General features: G+C 47.6%; 1 protein-coding gene across 18 annotated transcripts in view; it reads right to left on the reverse strand.

Moving 5' to 3' along the window:
- ADAMTS9 (ADAM metallopeptidase with thrombospondin type 1 motif 9) overlaps positions 1-22,572 on the reverse strand; it is a 232,660-nt gene that overhangs the window by 27,485 nt on the left and 182,603 nt on the right. For 2 of the 18 annotated variants that reach the window (XR_012334673.1, XR_012334667.1), the window contains one exon: positions 11,982-12,193. The exons of the other annotated variants lie outside the window; for them this stretch is intronic. The gene's annotated coding sequence lies outside the window, so the exon portion shown is untranslated. The remainder of the gene's footprint in view (positions 1-11,981; positions 12,194-22,572) is intronic. 18 annotated transcript variants of the gene reach the window in all.

Here is a 22,572-nt window from a genome sequence, read left to right on the forward strand (position 1 = left end):
GTATCAAATTCTCCCTCCTGCTGGGCCCATATTGTTAAAAAAAAAAAAAAAAAAAGATTCCCTGGCCTCTTTATGCCTCCCTCCAAGGCATTCTGAATATCCCCTACTTCATAGGAGAAACTAAAAATAATTCAAAGCTCCTTTTTGTTACTCTTTACCAGAAACTGGGAGGAATCAGCAAACTCAACTACAAGAATTAGGTAGGAGTGTGTTCTTTGACTATACTTGGCCCATGGAAATGAAGGATTTCTTTAAAGACCAGGAATCCTGAGGTCACCTAAAGATCATAGATAGTGCTGAGGAAGGAGTCATCTACGGGCCAGAAGGACAAGGAAGACAGACCTGGGAAACCTAAGTTAAGAAACTGCAGGCTACAGAGTGGCCTGGACATAGGAATAATCACAGTCAACAGAGAGAGAGGAGCCTCCAGCTGTAGACATCATCGTAAGATCTCCTTCAATTCTCATCAAAACCCAGGCAGCATCCCCATTTTACAGATGAGAAAACCAGAGGCTAGAGAGGTAAGGTCACATAATCAGTACGCAGAGGAGCTGGAACTTTAACCAAGGCAGTCTGACTCTAGTATTTATATACAGAACTGCTAGGAAGGAAGGAAGGAAGGAAGGGAGGGAGGGAAAGAGGGAGGGAGGGAGGGAAAGAAGGAGGGAAGGAGGGAGGGAAAGAGGGAGGGAGGGAGGGAAAGAGGGAGGAAGGGAGGGAGGGAAGAGGGAGGGAGGGAGGGAGGGAAAGGGGGAGGGAGGGAAAGAGGGAGGGAGGGAGGGATGGTTAGTTTGAAAGAGACTAGAATTGAGAAATTCAGGCTTTGGAACAATCAGCAAACATCTTGAACCTAAGCAATGTTTGGAGGGGGAAATAAATTGAGGTTCACAGAGCAACCAGGAATATCAATCCAGCAAAACCAGACTGCACATACATGCCAAAGGAAGACACGTCAATCTGAGACCTAATGGAAACAGATGACACACTCAAATTAGGATAATTGGAGGAAGGTTTATTTAGAAAGGGCCTGTTTAAATAGCTGCAGGCGCAAAGGACCATAAGGGCTAGTGCAATCACCCAGGGCTGGGAGCAGCTAAGGGGTCATGTCCTCAGATCTGAAGGGATGGGGGAGGGAGCTGTTAGCAGAGCTGACAGCATTGCACAGAGGGGTTAGCCTGAGAGAAGCCAAGACCTTAGTCTAGAGAGCACACCTGGCCAAGGTGACCTTGAAAGGAAGGGCCAACAACCCCCCCCACACACACACTCCTTCTCTGCTCCTTCCCTCCAGTCTCCCCTGGGCTCTGCACGGGCAGACCCCACCTGAATGCCAAAGGGTAAGGATGCCCTGTGACAGTCAGCCAGACACCAGGCACAGCGGAGGCGGTAGGGGGAACCCACGATACCCACCTTGAGGATGAAGACAGTGCTTTTACCAAGAGACAGTGCAGAGGAGTGGGCATATAAGGGCTGAGGGTTACGTACTGGCTCGTGTGTGGAGTCATAACGTCACATGAAAACCCACCCTCAGCCACTGGGTGGGAAATGCCATTTCCACAGCGGGTTGGCTAAGACCTGGGTGAAGCACTTCATGGTGGTGCAGGTTCCGGGAGCCCCGGGGATGTTTCCCTCCATGATACCACGTAGCACAGGGCCTCACAGAGGGTGTACCGACACCTACTAGGGCTGCTGGAGCGCTGGGCATGGGTACTCAGGAGAAGGACGGCCAGCCTTCCGGGCCAACGAACAGAGGTGAGAAGAGTGATTGATCAGTCAGACCACTGATCCTTCCACCTCTCACTCAAAGGCACAATCAGGAAGGCATCTCTTTGTTCATATCTGGACCCCACTCCCAAGGGACTAAGGGACCTTGGTGATAGAGTTGGGAATGAGCCATGTTCAGAAAAATTTTAAAAAAAGGAACATGTCGTTCAAGCAGAGGACTCTCTATGTTCTTAAGGGCTTGGACATGTAGTGAAAGTAAAAGTAAAAAAAACAAACAAAATGCCTCTTTACACTGGGCTGTGTGTGGCTAGAACCACAGCTCTTGTTCAAGAAGCTGGGCATCTAGTCAGGGCACCCAGAGCGTGCAAGTCTTCAGGACGGTGAGAAAGGAAGCCCAGGATCTGCAGGGCGCTGAACACAGGACAGCCAGCCCTGGGAGCAGCAGACAAGGCTGCCCCGATGACAGGGGCTTCGTGTTGTTCTGGGTCACGGCCTGACAAGGGGCCAGTCCACGAGGAACACTACACTCCTCTGGAAGATACTGGAAATTAGGTGCCCATCAACTCAGGTTTCCTTGTGCAACCGGCTGGAAGCAAGCCGAGAGTAGAAATTACCCTAAGGTGGAAACACACAACAGCGTCCATCAGGGCGGACCTGCCTCTGGAGGAAATCGATGCCACTCCCCACTATGAGCTGGAATTTCCAACCATTGAATTTCCAGATTTGCCAACTGGCCGTCGCTTAAAAGCAAAGTCTACACAGGTGAAATTTTAGAACCGAGACGTATGAGATGTAGTGCTGCTTCCTGGGGACCAGGTATTTTCTTATTTACATTTTAAACCTTACAAAAAAACTTTTGAGGAAGTTGTCTGGTTTATAAAATTGCAAGAGAAAATTAAAGAGAAGGGCATAGAAAAGGAAGCGGGATTTCTTTAGTCAGTGAATGAATGAAGGGATTTTGTTTTGAACACACATTCCATGAACTAGAACATAAGCTTGTTCTTTATCCCCACTAAATACATGTTGAATAAATATTGAAAGAATTTTAGCATGAAAAAGTAAAGTAATAGCCTGCCCCAGACAGCGCCCTGTGGATAGTGAACCCTGACAGAGATTTTTCTTGGGGAAATATGAGCCTCTAGTCCCACAAATGAACAAAATGTGTTAAACGCAGAACATGGCTTTGCTGGTTGATTTTCCTGTCTTTTATGTTGACTTCGGACAAACTCAAGTTCATTGAGCCTTTGCTCTATGCCAGGCTCTAAATGTTGAATATGGTTTATTTAATACCTAAGGGACTTTCAAGGATACACAGACTTTGATGTCAGACACGTGGTTATTTAAATTTCTTATAATTAAAATTTAAAGTTCAGCTCTTATATTTTAAATTAGTCATGTATCAAGTATGCAAGAGGCACACGTGGCTACAGATGACCGCACTGCACGGCGCAGATACAGGACATTTCCATCATCACAGGAAGGACTGTTGGACAGCACAGTCCTTCTAGATCCTTCAGAGCTGTTTCCACCTCCTCTGAAATCATTTTAGGCAGAAAAGCGGCCATTAATTGAGCACGTCCTCTGGGCTGTACAAGGTTCTGGGTCAGTTATGTAAGATCATCTCACCCCATTTTAGAGATGAAAGATCTTGAACACAGACAGGCTAAGTAACTTTCTCACCATCACACAGCAAGTGAGTTGCAGAGCCATGGCTTTGCTCATTCAGGTGACGCCACCTTCCAAGGGCATCCTCCGACCCCAAGTGTTAGTGAAAGCAGCACCAGGGATAAGAAAGAAATGCTGAGGATTCTGGCCTTCCTGACAGAGGAGTGGCCACACACCTCTGGGGTCAGATAGACAGGCTAGACGACCAAGCCCGGTCTTGCCAGTGACTACCTGGGTGACAATGGCCAAGTCATTTATCCTAATATATGTATATGTAAAATGGGGGCTGCTTACAGCACCTACCTTGTAAAACTAAGAGGATTAAATGAGACGGTACACGGAAAGCACTTAGCACAGTATCTGGTACATAGAGGCCGTTTAATACATGCAGATACGATTATTATTTTCGGAGCGAATCCCTTTCTCCTAGTTGACTTGGAAACAGCAAGATTTGCCTCGCTCCCAGCAATGCACATTTCCGAGTCTAGCACGCCCTCTGCTGGCCACTCCTGGATACATCACCCGGGCGGGTGTTCCCCTGAAGGGGACCTTCCTGAGTGTTCTGGGGCAACTTGACTCTAAAACAAGAACGTCCCACTTGAGCATTTGGGGAGAGGGGGGAGAAAGGGGGGAAGGTGAGGGGAAGAGGAGGATGGAGGAAGGGAGAGGGGTCTTTCACATCCCGTCTCCTCTTAGCACTCAGGAGAAACTCAGGGCTTTCTAACTTTGCTGCGATCTGATCTTCGTCGCTGCCTTAACTGACAGGCAGATAGAGAAGATGCACCTCTTCACGTTCCTAGGCTCACCGTCCAGCCCCTGTTCCCAGGGGCTTCTGGCTACAGGCCACCTACAAGCACAGGCTCGTAACTACCACCATGGAGTTACCTTCAATGATGCTAAACGTGAAGTCCCACCCCTGACCCCATATCCAATCCATCTAAACGTCCTGTTGATTTTCTTCCCTCTAAATATATTTAAAATCTGTTCCTGCCTCTCCACCTTCTCTGCCGTCCCCCCAGTCTAAGCGGCCACTTGGTTCACGTGGACCTCTGCATCGACCTCCTCTTCTCCCTCCAGTCTAGTCTTCACGGCCGCTAGAGCGGAGATCCTCGCTGCGGAGCTGCAGGCAACGCCCTGGGGAGCTTTAACAAACTACCGCCGCGCAGGTGCCAACCGCACTCAACGCAATCAGAGTCTCGAGGTGGGTGGGGTTTTTAACATTCACAGATCTTGAAAGGCCTGGATGTTGCCTGCAGCCAGGAACGAGAACCACGGGGCTTGCTGTCGGGACCCGCAGCATCAACTTCCCCTGGAGGGCCTGGCAGACCACAGACAGCTGGGTCCCACCTCAGAGTTTCTGATTCAGCAGATTGGAGCTAGGCCTGACAACTTCCATGTCTCCCAAGTTCCCGGGTGATGTTGACATTGCTGGTCTGGGACCACACTGTGAGACAACTGCTGTAAAAATGTAACTCGGACCACAAAACCCCACTTAAATGGCTTTATGTGTGTATAGAAATCCACCTCCTATATACCCTGGCCCCCCACTCCCCTCTGCTCCAGCTACACTGCCTCCTGTCTGCCTTTTGACCACTTAAAGACCTTGGCACTGCTGCTGTCTTTCCCCAGAGGGATTCTCCTTTAGTTCTTCTCTTGTCTGGTTGCCCCTTAATCTTCTAGGCCCACAGAAAGGTCACCTTCTCAGAGAGGCCTTCCCTGATTGCCCCATCCAGGCTGTGCCTCACCTTCCCCTCACCCCTTATTCTCTATCTTAGCAACCTGTTTGTTTCCTTTCTAGCACTGATTACAATTTTCAATTATTTTATCTGTCTGCTCACTTATATGACATCTTCCTGTCTGCCAGAATGCAAGTTGTATCAATATGAGGAAAAGGGCTTTCATCTTCTTCTTCAGTGCCTGGCACATAGTAGGTGCTCAATGAGTGGTCACTGAGTGAGGGAGTGAAGAGAAACACAGAAGCAGAGAACGTGAGGCATAGACATAATAGTAATAATGGAAGCAGGAGCCGTCTTTTCTCCTGAGAGGTTGCCGTGTGCTGGTCTTTTGATATTACATCTCTAATCACACAAGGACCTGGCAAGGTAAATGGTATCATCTTCAAGGTACAGATGTGGAAATGAAGACCCAGAAAGGTAGAGAAACTTGATGAGGCCACACAGCTGGGAATCCAGGCTGCGTGCTTGCACATTCACTGTAAAAGAGGGGAGGAAGGGAGGGAGGGAGAGAACGAGGGAAGGAGAAAGAGATGGCGGGAGGGGCAGCACAGGCAGAGCTTGAAGAACCCTCCCCTTGGGGAATTTTTAACTCTAAACTCTTAGCCAAGGAGAAAATAAAAAACCGGGCTGAAATCAAAGAACCCCTGCCCTACTTTCCAGCTCTCTGATCCTCCCGGTATCTCTTCAGAAGAGAATGATCAAGCAGTGACGGGTATCTCAACTTCAAAGATGTTTTCGCAGCTTGCCCAGAGCCTTTGGACGAAAAGCCTGGATAGGAAATGATAAAGGCAGGACCTGAATCTTGCCCTGCTTCCTGCTCAGCTGGCCCTCACCTCCACGCATCACACCTGGGAACAGCCCGCTCAACTTCCTTTTGTGGCCACCGTCTCACGACTGTATTAGTTAAGGTAACACTAGATGCTAGAACAGACGACCACCTCCCTCCCCAGACTCAATAGCTTGACGTGACAGAAGTTCATCTCTCCATTGAAGTCCAAAACCAGTGCTCCTGATGGGGGGAGGTGTCCTCCCCTTGTGGCTGGGGAAAGGGACAGACTATGAGGGTTTCGTGAGCCAGGCCTGGAAGCTGTGCACATCATTTGCACTGCCAGGCACAGGCCAGAATTCCGTCACATGCTCATACTTAACCGCAAGGGAAGCTGGGCAATAGAGCCTAGCCGTCAAGGTTAGCCAACAACCAGCCAGTCTCTGCCTCATGCCCTGAGCTCTGTGATAAGCTCTCCACCCCAGTGCACCTCCTCTCTCTGATGACAGAATTTCTACAATCGCAGAGAAGACTAGAAATGCAACCAGTCCTAGGAGAGGGACAACCTTGATCTTAAATCCACATCACAGAGGAAATGACAGGTGTTCAGTGATCCCCTGAGAGGAGGCTGGAGGTTTGGGGAAGGACAAGGAAGAAAGAGGAGGCTAGATGCACAGTTTGCTCAAGTCCAGTCTTGGCTAAGAGAGCACGACAGCTTTGCCCACCATTTTGGTGTGGTTTCCAAAGTCTACCTTGACTTCACTTTTAGATTTTTCAAAATTGCACTAACTGAGCAAACATTTATTATCCCTTGTTTTGCAGACATAGTCCCAGGCACATGGGGTACCAATAAAGAAAGAATACGACGTAAGCCCTATTCTTTATCTCATTGAGATTTTAAAAATACCTGTGATACAAGTTGGACACAAATAATATTCAAGATTATATTCTACATGTGCCATAAATGATCTCATTTAATCTTCACAATAATCCTATGAGGTAAGTACTATTACTGTCTCCATTTTACAGAGATGAAAAATGAAATAAAGATGAAATAATTGTCCCAAGTCCCACCACTCTAAAGACGCAGGAATGAGTCTTAACTATATTATGCTGTACCTATTAAACTACAGGGCTGTATGCATATTGACATAAGCACAGGCATAATGCAGTCAGCTTTAGAGAAGAGAAGAAGGTTTGGAGTTCTAAACAGTTACTGAATCCAAGGACAGGTTGAAACTGAGCTCAAGTAATTGCAAGATGAGCCTGGAGCGAAGTAAGCTGGGTGGCCCTGGAGGAGATGCTCTTGCTTCCTGTTTGTCAGTTCCCCCTTCTGTAAAACGAGGGAGCTGGCTCAGATGATTCCTAAATCCCTTTGTTCCTGTACAAGCAGCAGCACCACCACTGGGAAGGGCAGAAGTTGTCATCAGGCAGATTCAGGTTCTTTCTACCTATCTGAGCTTTTGTTTTCCCACTTGTGAAACTGGCATTGGGTCTGATTTGCTAATTTTTCTTTCCCTCGTGTCTGGCACAGGATATATAATAGGAGTTCAATTAATCCTGGTTCCCCCCCTTCATCTCGCATCTGATTACAGATGGCAGGAATCGTGGGAGCAGAAGGCAGATCGTGGGAGCTGCTTCTAAGAGTGCAGAGGGTATCTGAACCTCCATGCTAGGGAACCAGGGGCACCCAGAGAGCAGCTGAGGACCAAGCGTAACACCTGCCCCATCTTCCCCACAGTCCACGCCCTTTTCCATCAAGCCCAGGGCAATTTCCAGTCCCATGAATCTGGATGCCCACAGATCTCTCAGAATCCCCCAGAAGCAGGTTCAGGACTTTGGGGTGGAGGGTGCAGCGAGATGAATAGCAGATGTCCCCGCAGGCCTCCCCAGCCAGCCTTCTTCCTTACGAATACTTCTGGGACACTCCCAGGAGCTGTGCTCGCCTGGCAGATACTGAATAAGGCAGAAGGAGCAGGGAGGAAAAGCAGCGTCGTGGAACGGTTGCCTGGTTACATGGTAGTCTGGGTTGCAAGGTCTCCCCTGGAGGCTGAGGGTGAGGTGCTGAGCAGGGGAGCGGAGGGGAGGGGTACAGCTAGCATCAGCATCTAGATGTGGTGCCTTCCTTCCCCCACCTCCAGCTGCCCACAGGCCAGGCCAGGACAAGCGGACCAGCCACGTGGGTAGGGAGCCTCGCTCACTCGCTGACCAGCTGGAGGATTTGGGCAAGTTGACGTAGCCTATCCCTGCCTTCCCTTCCTCACCTTTCAAGTGAGTCTAATAATAGTACACACCTCACTGGGGTCCAGCAAGGCTTCCAAACAGATAATGCAGGAAAAGGGCCGAGCACGGGGACTGGAACACAGTAGGCTGACCGTAAGAAAAGCTAGCGCTGTCCAGCCAGAGCTGGAGGCTGATGGAGGGAGCAGTGAGAAGTCCCGAGTCAGAACAGGCTACCCAATGTGAGGTCCCAGTGCAAACTGCAGGGCCCCTCGGTCAAAAAGCAGGAAAGAGGTGCTTCCATTAAAGGCACTAAAACAGAAAGCTTTTTTTCTTTTTCTCCTTCGGCAGTCTCTCAGGATGACAGTACCTTCTGCTTGCTACTTAATGCCGTGGGCGTGGGCAGAGTGCACACCTTCACAGGCACCCAGGAGCCCACCCCGCAGCCTGGTGTGTGTGTGCATTGCCCATTAGCTGCCCGGGTCCTGGGGGAGCAGGATAGGGAGTTAGCATCTCCCTTTCCCACAGGCCTTCCATCCCAACCCGTGGTGGACAGGTGACACCAAACATAGCAATCTCTACACCACGGTGCACTAGGCACCTGAGTCAGGGTCAAGAGAAACTCACTCCTGCCAGGTTGCCCACTGAAAGCACCATGGTGCTGCCAGCCTAGGGCGGGGACGGCTGTGGTCATGCTCTCCCCTGAGATGCTCTGGGGTACGGGCGGCAGCCCTCCCCATGCCCAGGCCCCTGATGGGGATGGGTGGGGGGAACGGGGCTGGAAGAGCAGCGGGGAGGGGCAGAATGGGCCAGTCCTGGGACAGCAGGGAAGCTGGGGGCTGAGAACCCAGCTGGGGAGGTAGTGGGAGGTAGGGCTTCACGTGAACTGAGGTTCCCAACCCTCGGTACAAGCTCCGTTGTCCTACCGGACTCAGCTTCCAAACCACAAATTTAAACATTAAAATGATTCAAGATGTGACAGCAGGCCATTCAATTCCAAGTGCGGGTCCTGGTCTTACACCATCACAGTGACCCTGAGCTCTGATCCTGGCTGTCACTAACTCCCCCTCTCTAGGCCTTGGTTTCCTCTTCTCGAAATGAGGTGGGTGAGGGGATGGGGCTATGTGGTTTGTACATCCCCTTCCAGCTTCTATATTGTATAACTTCTGTCCCACTGACATGCTGTGTAGCCACAGGCAAGTCCCTTTCCCTCTCTGGGCATCAGTCTTCCCATCTGTGAAGTGGGAATTCCTGAAGCACCCTTCCAGGGTTAATGCTCAAAGACATGCCTTTTCTCCTCCCCTCCTTTGTTTGAGGGGACTTTTCCTTTTGGAGGAGGAAGTAAATATTTGGGATATTTCTGGTCTCTTCCTTCTGCCCAGGAGGGAAGTACAATCACCTGTGTTATGAATTGAATGTTTGTGTCCCCCTGTGAGATAATAGAAAATATACATTGGTCTCTTCCCACAGTTCCTGGCACAGAGCTCTTGAAGCCCTTGTAACTTCCTAAGTGATAAGTATACTAAGGGCATCTTTTGTTCTAATATTTGGTCTTTGGCTCCAGTTCCTGACACAGGGAAACTCTTGTAATTTCCTGGGTGATAGGACTGTCTTTTGTTCTAATGATGTAACTCTGGGTGGGTTCCTGAGTGGCTCCTGGATGGGGGCTGCTCACTATAAAGGCCAAGCGGTGATTACAAGCTTGGAATTTTCAGCCCCTGGTCCCACCATCCCCCAGTCTCTTGAGAAAGGAGAAAGGCTAAAAATGGAATTATGATCGATCACACCTACGTGAGGAAGCCTCCATAAAACCCCCAAAGTGCAGACTTTGGAGAGCTCCCAGGTTGGTAAATGCACCCCTGTACCAGGAGGGTGACACACCCAACTCCACGGGAACAGAAGCTCCCGTGCTCAGGATCGTCCCAGACCTCGCCCTATGTATCCCTTCATCTGGCTGTTCATCATATTCTTTAATAAACTGGCAAACATAAGTGTTTCCCTGAGTTCTGTGAGCTGATCTAGCAAATCACTTGAGCCTGAGGAGGGGCTCATGGGAACCTCTAATTTGTAGCCAAATCAGGCAGAAGTTGTGAGTCACATGAAACGGCGACTGGCATCTGAAGTGGGGGCCAGTCTCGTGAGACTGAGCCCTTACCCTGCGGGATCTGACGCTACCTCCAGGAAGGTGGTGTCAGAATTGAGTTAAACTGTAGGACAGCCAGCTGGTGTCACAGAATTGCTTGGTGGTGGACCATCCCCCACCCAAGCATTTGGTGACCGGAAGTGTCAGAAGTGAGGTGTCCTGTGTGAAAGTAAAGGAGAAAGATGCAGGAGGAGAACTGTAGGCTTTTCCACTCAGCCCCCTTCCCCCACAAACCATATGTTGAAGCCCTAACCACCACCGTGAGGGCATCGGGAGGTGGGGCCTTGAGAGGCAATTAGGTTTAGATGACTTCATGTGGGTGGAGCCCACCCTCACCTCACTGATGGAATTAGCGCCCTTTTAAGAAGAAGAGACACCAGAGCTTCCTCCTTCACTGTGTGAGGATACAGGGAGAAAGGGACCATCTGCAAGCTAGAAAGAGGGCCCTCACCAAGACTGAATCTGCCGGCACCTTGACCTTGGACACCCCATCCTCCAGAACTGTGAGTAACAAATGTCTGTTGTCTAAGCAGTCCAGTCAGTGATATTCTGTTACAGCAGCCTGAGCAGACTGATACAGCCTGTAAGGAAGGCTCACCAACCGATGGAACAGAAGGGCAAAGAAGAGCAGGTCATCAGAGAAGTGGTGAGACAGCAGGCAGCACTGTGAAGTGACTCATTCATTCATTTACACATTCATTCATTTATCTGCCTGGACACCTGCAGCAGCCTCTGCCCCATCTCCCGGCTTCCACGCTCTTTCCTCTCAATCCACTCTCCACACAACAGCCTAAGGGAGCTACTTATATGATAAACAGAACTGTGCCCTTCTCTCCTGAAAACCTCTATCAGCTGGGGTTAGGTTCAACTGTGACAGACAACTCACACTGATAGTGTCTTAAATAAGACAGACGTTTACCTCTCTCACAGAAGCATCTGGCGCTGTTAAGGCGGCACGATGGTCAGAATCCAAGCCCCGTCTAGCTGGTAGCATGGCCATCCCTGGCTTCCATTTCCAAGGTTACTTCAAAGTCCAAGATGGTGCTAGGGCTCCAGCCATTGAATCTACATCCCATAGGGCAGCAAGGCCGGGGGGACACTCCATCCTTTCAAAGATACTTCTCAGGAGTTGCATACACCACCTCGGCTGACATTCTAGTGGCTAGAGCTTAAGTCACATGACCATACCACCTACACAAGAGGCTGGGAAAAGTTGCCATGTGCCCAGTTCAATGTTGTGGGTTTTATTAATGAGGAAGATGGGGGTGGGGGATGGATACTTGGAAACCATTGATCTTTACCACACGATCCTTCCACAGCTTCCTTCTGCCCTCAGAATAAAACCTATACTATGCCCCAAATGGCCAGGCCCATTTTCCTACCATCTCTCCTCCCAGCCTCCTTCCCTCAACATGTTGCAGGCCCACTGGCCTACTTTGGGTCTCTCAAAGGCCAAGGCTCTTTCCCACACAGGGGTATTTACCCATGCTGCTCCCTCAGCCCTGGGACACCCACACGCTGCTCTATGCGGGCTGGCTCTTTCTTCAGGCCCCAGAGAGGCCTCCCTACCACGCCATCTAACAGAGCTCCCCTCATCCTTCTTTCTTGACTCTGTTTTTCCTTTGTTTCTTTATAGCAAGAATGACATCTTAAAACTACTCTATTATCTGATTTTAAAACAACAACAAACAGACCAACAAAGCCATGAATCCCTGCACCAAATGCCTACCTTTTTGGTTGATCTCTGCCATTAGAAAGGCAGCTTGACGAGGGGAGGGTTTGTGTCTGCTTCAGAACTGTACCCCAGAGATTCTCTGAGCAAATATTTATTGCTCTCCCACTATGTACCGGGAACTTAAAAGACAGTACACAAATCCAGGCTTCTTCTCAGCTGCAGAGAGGCCACGAGATGAGACCTGGGCTCCATCTGTTGGAGAGGAGCTGAAGGGGGCAGGGAGGTAGAGAAAGGAGTCCAGTAAGCCCCTAATAACAGCCCTGCAGCAGCCAGGCTTATGGTTAGGGTCCTTTTTTGCCTCCTTTCTGGCTCCATCCTACGTCTCCACCCGCATGTTAATGACCTACTGTTACCTTTTATGGCCTGTACTTTATTCCTTATCCTTGTAAGAAGCTTTATACCCTTTCTGGAGGAGGGTGAGTGTATAAACAAACACACACGAGATAAAATATACAAGGTAGTTGGGGGTCTGCAGTATCCAGGAATAGAAGCCTACTCTACCGCAGTGCCAGCCTCCTCCTGCGGACCACAGAGCCCAGCAAGCACCCAGCCATCGACCTGCCAACTCCTCTGGGGTGTCTTTAAGGGCTTCAGCTGGGTGTGTCCAGAAAGTAACTCACAGCCCTTTTCAGGTTGCTCTCCCGCAGTCTTGGTGAAATCAACTGTCTGAGGCAGAAGCCCAGGCGCTATCCTCAGGAGGTACTGTGACACAGTGGTGGGAACGGTATTACTGGACGTCCGAGGCCAGGTCATCCACTGTGGTGGGGCTGTCCTGTGATTATAGGACATTTAGCAGCATCCCTGGCCTCCATCCACGAGATGACAGGGGCACCCCCATCCCTGAGTTGTGACAACCAAAAATGCCTCCAGAGGCTGTTCAACGTCCCCTGGGGCTAAACTGTCCGGATTGAGAACCACTGGTTTAGAGCAAGGATTTAAACCTCAGACTTTGTGGATTCAAAGCTTAACTCACCTGTGGAGCGTGGGGTCAGTTACTCCATCTTTCTGTGCCTCAATTCCCCTTCTACAAAGTGAAGCAACTAACAGTCTCTCCTTCATAGATTAAATAAGCTGATAAGCGTAGAGCACTCAGGATGGCGCCTGGCGCAAAGATGTGTTATGTTAGCTGTTACTCTTAGTTTTGGAATTGTTCCTGACTCCTCAAGCCCATCCATCACCATTTCCACATAATTTTACTGTACAAATATCGCTAAAATCCATTCACTGTTCTCCATCATCACCCTTCTCTTGCCTCAGCATCTCTTGCCTCTGATTAAAGACTTCCTGTAATTCACTCTCTCAACAGAAATGAGTTCGATCTGTTCAAACCCTTCTGTGGTTAAAACCAGTCACAGAGTCCCAGTGTTTTTAGGAAAAAGCCCCCCACAGCCTAGAGATTACAGAATGACCCCTGTCCATCTCCAGAGCCTTGTCTCATAACTTCATCTCCCCTGTTTGCTAATTTCAACCACAATGGTTTTTCTCTCCATTTCTCAAAAATGCCATTCTGGGCTTCCCTGGTGGCGCAGTGGTTGAGAGTCCGCCTGCCGATGCAGGGGACACGGGTTCGTGCCCCGGTCTGGGAAGATCCCACATGCTGCGGAGTGGCTGGGTCCGTGAGCCATGGCTGCTGGGCCTGCGCGTCCGGAGCCTGTGCTCCGCAACGGGAGAGGCCACAACAGTGAGAGGCCCACGTACCGCAAAAAAAAAAAAAAAAAAAAAAAGCCATTCTCCCTCCTACCCCAAGGCCCTCAAGTGTTCCAGACCCTCTAAACTGGAACCTCAAAGGCAGTGACGGTGGGAGTTTTCAAAATAAAGACAGGCCGCTGCCTGGGAGGAGTAGAAAGGATTTACGTGATTGAGCCTGGAAGGGCTGCCTTGTTCAGTGGGGCAGTGTGTGCACTGCACACTCAGCCGAGGGGGCCAGTGGAGTCTGCAGTTCACCCCAAGCTCCACTTGCTAAGCCACACCCTGGTGCAGAGCCATCTGCTCACCAAGCTGTTTGTTTCTGGAGCTGCATTCTCTGAAAAGGACTGTCTTTTGCTAATTTGCAATGAAGATGCCATACAGTCAAGTAACAGCTGTACAGTCAGAGCACACGGTAGGTGATAATAGAAGAGCTGTATTTTAGAAGGTACATCTTTTTTCTGTTACAGGTACATGAAGTTGCCAAAGACAAGGGAAGAGACCAATTACGCCAACTGCCAGGCTCTCCCATCTTCTCTTTCTTTCCATACCTAGAAAGTAAACTGTTTCCACATCTCTGGTACTAGTTCAGAGTTGAGGCCAACTTGAGAAAAACTGCCCCTTATCCAGTGCATCCAGCAACTGGATAACTCTCAAGCCTTGGAGTGATGCAATTAGCAAGTTTCATAATTAAATTCATAGTAAAATGCCTCTGGGAATTCAATCTTTTTTTTTTCAATTAACTATTCTTATTAAACCTCATTCATCTGTCTCATAAAAATTGTAAACTAGGGCTTCCCTGGTGTCGCAGTGGTTGAGAGTCTGCCTGCCGGTGCAGGGGACACGGGTTTGAGCCCTGGTCTGGGAGGATCCCACATGCTGCGGAGCAACTGGGCCCGTGAGCCACAATTACTGAGCCTGCGCGTCTGGAGCCTGTGCTCCGTGACAAGAGAGGCCGCGATAGTGAGGGGCCCGCGCACCGCGATGAAGGGTGGCCCCTGCTCGCCGCAACTAGAGAGAGCTCTCGCGCAGAAACGAGGACCCAACACAGCCATAAATAAATAAATAAAAAACAAACAAACAAACAAAAAAACCTGTAAACTAATCCTAGCCATACGGAACATACATCCTAGTAAATATAATTACCACTAAATATTTAGCCTCACAGTTAAAACATTTCAGAGCCAGAAGAGACTTCAAAGATCACCCAGAACAAACATTCACCTTAGCGATGGGCAAAGTGGGGCTCAGACATTGGAAGCAACGTGCCCTGGTTCACTCAGCTTGGAGGTGGCATTGCAAGAGGATACCCACCCAGGTGACCTGTTTGCCACCTTACTATTCCAGAGGCTATAGCAGAAAAAGTAAAAAAAAAAAAAAAAAAAAAGAAGAATCCTAATTCTCTTACCAGGCATAAAGTATAAATGAAAGCTGCGTTTCTATCTACTTGGTCTGTCTGAATACAAAGGGTGCTTTTCCAGAGTATTGGTGGGCAACTCTGCTTTGCATCTAATTACAACCATTTACAGGGACTGTTGTTGCTTTTCAGTTGCAACACATTTTGAGGTTATCACTTTGAGGGAAACACCAGGCATGGGTTGCTGAGGCCCAGGCAAAGATGCCATTTTATCACTCTCATTTTATTTAACAGGACTAAGGTCTCTGAGACCACCGAATTTTAAGAAAATCCCAGTCCTATACGTTTAGATTAGCAGAATATAAAATAAAAAAGTGGGAGGAAAAAAAAAAAGTGGGACTTCCCTGGTGGCGCAATGGTTAAGAGTCTGCCTGCCAATGCAGGGGACGTGGGTTCAATACCCGATCTGGGAAGATCCCACATAACGTCGAGCAACTAATAAGCCCACGCGCCACAACTACTGAGCCTGCACTCTAGAGCCCACGAGCCATAACTACTGAGCCCACGTGCCACAACTACTGAAGCCTGCGTGCCTAACGCCCATGCTCCGCAACGAGAAGCCACCACAACGAGAAGCCCGCGCACTGCATCGAGAGTAGCCCTCGCTCGCCGCAACTAGAAAAAGCCCGCGCGCAGCAACAAAGATCCAACACAGCCAAATATAAATTAATTTTTTTAAAAAAGTGAGTGCTTCCCAAAAAGGGTTGACCAGAAGATGCCAAGAATATTCACCCCTTGTGTATTTAAATGGGGTCACTTCTCATAATCCATTTGGAACTCAGTGGCATAGAAGTCAGCATTTTATGACACGTATGTGTGGTATCCCCAGTGGGTGTTTATTGTGGAGCTGGAGTCTCCACCTGCCACCATCGGGCAGATCTGGGTTTAAATCCCGACTGTGCCACCTACTAACTGTCTCCCTGTGCACGTCACTTCTCTGAGCCAGTCTTCACGACTGTACATGGAAACACTAATAGCTACTTCTCAGAACTGGGAGGATAAAATATTCAATAATATAATGTACAAGAGAACTCTGTGAGCACTCCAAGGGGAGCTGAGTCCTGTTTACCCTGTTCCTCTTACAAGGCTGTGAAGTCTTTGTAAGGCCTTTGCCTCACCACACCTCAGTGTCTGCAATGCCAGGCACGGGGCCTTATATTCTAGGCTGTGCTCAACGAATATTTGTTGAATTAATTAACAAACGTATGAGTGTGGGAATGGGTTACATCTTTTCCTGTGTCTGCAACGTTAGCCAGCTGTAGTGTGTTGAATGGTGCCCGCCCCCCACAAACGATCCTGTCTGTGTCCTAAATCCCAGAACCTGTGAATGTGACAGTATTTGGAAAAAGGGTCTTAGCAGATATAATTAATTTAAGGATCTCTATATAAGATCTTCCTGGACTATCTGGGTGGAATGTTGTTTTAGTCCATTCAGGCTGTTATAACAAAACCACCATAAACTAGGCAGCTTATAAATAATAAACATTTATTTCTCACAGTTCTAGACGCTGTGAAGTCCAAGATCAAGGAGCCAGCAGATTTGGTGTCTGGTGAGAGCCTACTTCCTAGTAGTTCACAGACAGCCATCTTCTCACTGTGTCCTCACGTGGCAGAAGGAGCAAGGGATCTCTCCGGGGTCTCTTTTATAAGGGCACTAATCCCATTGATGAGGGCTCCACTCCTGTGACCTAATGACCTCCCAAAGGTCTCATCTCTAAATATGATCACACTGGGGCTTAGGTTTCAACATATGAATTTTGAAGGGACACAAAAATTCAACTTATAGCAAACTTAAATCCTTATGAGAGATAGAAGAGAAGACACAGAAACAGAGCAGTTCTTTTGAAGATGGAGCCAGAGATTGGAACAATGCAGCCCTAGGGAATAAAATCAGCCACCAGAAGCTGGAGGAGAAAAAGGAGGGACTCTCCCCTACAGCCTCCAGGGAGAGCATGGTCCTGCTGACACCGTGATTTCCGACCTATGGCTTCCAGAACTGTGAGAGAATACATTTCTGCTGTTTCAAGCCACCCAATTGGTGGTAATGTGTTTCGGAGCCACGGGAAACTCATATGCCAGCATGTGGGAGGCACTCACAAAACACTGGAAGAAGAAAAGTGAAGAGATTCCGACTCACGTTTTCGTACCAACTCCTTGGACTCTACTGTATACCCAGAGCAGTTTATCCAAGTCAGGTCAGCTGTAAACCGCAAATTTGGGTGGGGGCACATTAACCTTTGAAATTCCACAGCAGAAGGAAGAAGAAATCCTGAAAAGCCACTAGATGTCACGGCTCGCTTTTCCTAGAAGAATATACCGCGTACTTCCTTACCCTGCCCTGCCCCCCAGACACCCATGGCAGATGATGCTTCTAGACAATACCCACTGTTTGCTGCTGAGAGTCAGAGGCACCCCTTAGACACCCAGTGGAGACACCAAAGAGCAGGTGGACATTCAGTCTGGAGTTTCACAGGGACCAGAGCTGGCATTCAGAACGGTTCCAACCTCCACCCTGAGCTCCACGTTTGTGTATCCAACTGATTCCCCCCACCCCATGTGCTACTTTACCAGACTTTTCCACCTCCAAATTTAGCCCCTTCATTCTTCCAGATACTCTGTTCTCCTTGATTCCCCTCTTGGTCTCACATCCCTCATCCCACACATTGGTGTTATCCTGAGAATATGCCTAGAATCCAGTCACTTTGCACAATCTCCATTGGTACCAGAGACCACCATGCTTTCTAGACTGGACTATTTTAAGGACTTCTTCCCACTTGGTTTTTCTGCTTCTCTCACAGTCTCACTACCTTCTAGTCTCCAATTGGCAGCCAGAGAAAGCTCTTTAAAAGCTAAATCAGAGCTTCCCTGGTGGCACAGTGGTTAAGAATCTGCCTGCCAATGAAGGGGATGCGGGGTTCGATCCCACATGCCGCGGAGCAACTAAGCCCGTGTGCCACAACTACTGAGCCTGCGCTCTAGAGCCCGCGAGCTACAACTTCTGAGCCCATGTGCCACAACTACTGAAGCCCACGTGCCTAGAGCCTGTGCTCCTCAACAAGAGGAGCCACCACAATGAGAAGCCCACGCACCGCAACGAAGAATAGCCCCCGCTTGCTGCAACTAGAGAAAACCTGCGTGCAGCAACAAAGACCCAATGCAGCCAAAAATAAATTAAAAAATAGATAAATAAATTTTAAAAAGCTAAATCAGGTCAAAAGGACTCCAAGCTCATTCAGAATGGAATTGAAGCTCCTTATCCTGGTCCATAAAGCAACGTATAAACTGTTCCCATCTCCCCATCTTGCCCCTTCCCTCTCTGATTTCATCTCTTCCCACTCTCCCTTCACTACACAGATGGAACCTCCTGGTCTCTTTGCTCCAAGCCTTTGCTCCTGCCTCAGGGCCTTTGTACCTACCATTCCCTCTTGTCTCTTCCATTATTCAGTGTCCGATCCAGAGTCACCTCCTCAGAGAGGCCATCTCTGACCACGTTATAAAACAGCATCCCCCCATCATTTCCTGACTCTTCTACCCTGCTTTATCTTGCTTCTTTCCACATTGCACATCCTGCCAATAAAATGACCTTGGACACGGCACTTAAAAATTCCACACCCTGCTGAGAGATATCTACAATTTAATCAGAAATCTATAAGAATTGTGAGAGAAAAAAAAAAGCCCGATTCTGGTCAAGTACGTGTGTCTTTTAGACCTGGGAATAGATGGATTTACTTAGAGTGAAAGAAATGCAAAAACCAACACCGTGTTCATCTGGGTGAAGAGTCGTAAATTACATGTGAATTTAAGGAACACGGGTGAAGCCACGGCCTTTTTCTTCAGGCAACTCTGGAAAAGGGGTTCAGGTGGCAGGTGACACGTCAAAGATCTACCTGCATCATGATTATTAAACTCAGTGAACCTGAAGGCAACCTCCCAAACCGGAAGGGGCCGATATTGTTTCCTTAAAGGTTAAGCATATTTCAACCCTTAGGAATTCCCGATTAATTGTAAAAATGTTTAAGAGAATCAAATCTATAGTATTAATATTTACATATTAAATATTTTAACACCAAAACGGTAATTTTATATGCTGATTTTGTCTAGTAGAATGACGAGATCAGCCAAGCAACACCCATTTAAACTATGAAATTGAGTAATAGCTGATCTTGACTTAGGATTTTAATTTAAAATCTTACTAAAATTTTATCAAGTGTTAAAACATTTAAGACACTTTAAGGATCACCCTATTTATTAGCTTAATTTAAAGGTTTACCAAAATGACTTAAGCACCTAGGAGGATGTGTCAAAAACACACAGGAGCTACTAAAAACTTAAACTGAATATAGAGAATTTATCCACATAGCTTAATTAAGTTTGCAAATGCAATCAAACATTTTTCAAGTGCCCTTAAAAATGGCTTACGTTTTAGAAATAGATGTATAAGCTGAGCTTAAACACTTGTTTTCTTCACGTGACTTTAATAAAGCAATCATTAATTCCTAAAACCAAGATATACTTCAGAACAGTCTTTTCTGTACACACACCATGGAGGACTTCAATCGTTATTTACCTCATTTACCCCTCATTAGAATATAAGCCCCACAAGAACGGTATTTTGTGTGTTAATTCACTGCTGTACTCTCAGTCCCTAGGGCTGTATCTAGCACATAATAAGCGCTCAGGAAAAGGTTACTGAGTGGAGATAATTCTCCTTGCCCCAAGATCCTATATGAGTCTCAGGTGCTTAATATATTCTGAGAGACTAAAGCCCAGTGACAGTATGGAAGATGGCCAAGATCCTGAATGAAGTCAAACGGAAGGGTTCAGAGGCGGTCCAAGGACCACGACTTCCTGGGTCCTCTGCTCTTTAAAGCCATCTTTACTTGCTGCCCTCCTCCATGAAGTCTTCCACTGGACTCAAAGAGTACCTGACATCACTGACATGACTCAACCTTGTGAGGTTACTTTTGTATTTATTTCATCTCCTCTGATGATGGCCTGAAGGGCTCTACATCTCTATACCACACCAGTATCCTCACATGCCTTCCAAATGAATGGATATATAAATGAAGGGACAAACAAATGGCACTTTTGTGAAGCGACTTTTGTGCCCATTGCTGCCATAGATGTTAACAGTCCAGGTTTTGCAACCAGGCTGCACGAGACCACATCCCAGTTCCATGGTGTGGTGGTGGTGGGTACCCTCAACCCATGTTTAAGAAATATTATGAATTCTTCAACCTTTAAAAATAAACTCTAGCCTCAATCTGCTACCAGACAAGATGAAAGGAAATGCTAAACTCAGGATGCCCGTGGAAACATTTAAAATTGTTTGTTTAAGATATGTCAAGAGATACCTGCAAATGTAAAGACTTACCGGGACATGCAGGCCTCTGGGGGAAGAGTTTCAATGTGGTTTACATTTCAGCTTCGATATTTATAAACAGAATGAAATCCGGAGGGAAGCAGCCCGGGAAGATAAGCCTTTAGGTAAATAGTTTGGGAGGTACCAGAGGCTGCTTCCGGGGATGGGCCATTAGGGCTTAACAATGGGGGTGGCTGGGTAGAGCTGGAGAATAAGTTGAAATGGAAGGAGGAGAAATAGAAGAGACCAGGATTTTAGACCAGGGCTTCTCAAGTTTTAAAATGCACACAAGTCACTTGGGCATCTTGTTAAATGCAGCTTCTGATTCAGTAGGTCTGGGCTGGGGCCCAAGAAGTCTGCATTTCTAACAGGCTCCCAGGTGATGCCAGTGCCGCTGGGCCATGGGAAACATTTTGAACAGCAATGGTCTGTGGTAGGAAAGCATCATACACCCCTCCAAAAACATTAGTACGACAAAACAACCCCCCCAGAAACCGAGAAATACACACAATGCTGTATTTATTCTCATTGGGTAGGTGTCTTAGAGGCTGTTTCTTAACATAAGCTACCTTGAAAAAGTGCTGATAAGATTCATTTATTTGCTTAACAAATATTTATTGAGCATCTACTAAGTGTCAGACGCTGTTCCAAGTTTTTGGGGTACTGTGGTGAGCAACCACAACAAGGTCCCTGATCTCGCAGAGTTTACATTCCAGTATGGAAAATCAGACAAAAATCTCATAAACCCGTATAGAACTCCACAAGCTATAAAAAGATGAAATGGTCTCAGGCTGGGATAAATGCCAAAAGTGAATAAAATAGGGTTACAAGTTAGAGGCTGGTTTGGGAAGGAGGGCTGTTGGGAGAGGTGAGAAGTAACCAGCCATGCAAAGTTCTAGGGAGAGAGTGTTCCAAGCAATAACAGCCAAGGTCCAAATTGAGAGTTTGGCAAGTGTGAGGGACAGTAACTCAGTGTAGCTGAGTTGCAGTGACCAATGGGGAGAAAATTGGCCCTGAGCCAGATAATGGTAAGGAGCTGGGATTTCATTCTAAATGTGATGGGGTGTCAGCAGAGGAGTGATGTGAATATTTTAAAAAGACCACACTGATCAATTATAAAATCACTAGCAGTGGCACAAGCCATTATGTACTTCCTAATAAAACAGAATATGAAAGACACAACATCACTTATGAAATAGTCTCCTGGAATATAAGTACTTAGATCCAACATCTAGTTTATACGAACGACAGGAGGTAGAAGAACAAGTTCAAAGACATCACGAGAAAGCACTTAGACAAACCCAGAAGGTGGGACCACTGGCCTCCTTTCTTTTGAACAAATCAGTGGCATGAAAAAAGGGAGTGGGGTGCTTCAGACGAAGAGACAGTTAAAAGATATCACAATCAGATTTATACAATATATGGATCTTACTTGATCGTGGGTCCAAGAAACCATCTATAAGGTGACATTTTTTTAAAAAATAAATTTATTTATTTATTTATTTTTGGCTATGTTGGGTCTTTGTTTCTGTGTGAGGGCTTTCTCTAGTTGCAGCAAGCGGGGGCCACTCTTCATCGCGGTGCACGGGCCTCTCACTGCCGTGGCCTCTCTCGTTGCGGAGCACAGGCTCAGTAGTTGTGGTGCACGGGCTTTGTTACTCCGTGGCATGTGGGATCTTCCCAGACCAGGGCTCAAACCCGTGCCCCCTACATTGGCAGGCGGACTCTCAACCACTGCGCCACCAGGGAAGCCCCGTAAGGTGACATTTTTGAAACAACTGGAAACATTTTAAGATGGAAACAGGATCTTAGGTAACAATAGGGAATTCTTTTAATTACTTCAGATGTAATAAGGCATTGCATTTAAGGAGGAGAATGTCCTTACTTTTCATAGATGAATATCGAAGAATTTACGAGTGAAAACTCATGTTTGAAATTTGCTTTAAACATGCTTTGGATGAATAGAGAATAGCCAAAGTGATGGGATGTCACCTCCGAGATTAGGTGATAAAAGCCCTGGGACTTCCATCTTGTTGGCATTCTCTTTCTGGCTCTTTCCGCTGGTTCACTCTGATGAAGCAACTCGCCACGTCATCAGCTGCCATAGGGAGACATCACTG

This window comes from Tursiops truncatus, chromosome 10 (genome assembly GCF_011762595.2).
Source record: "Tursiops truncatus isolate mTurTru1 chromosome 10, mTurTru1.mat.Y, whole genome shotgun sequence".
NCBI lineage: Eukaryota > Metazoa > Chordata > Mammalia > Artiodactyla > Delphinidae > Tursiops > Tursiops truncatus.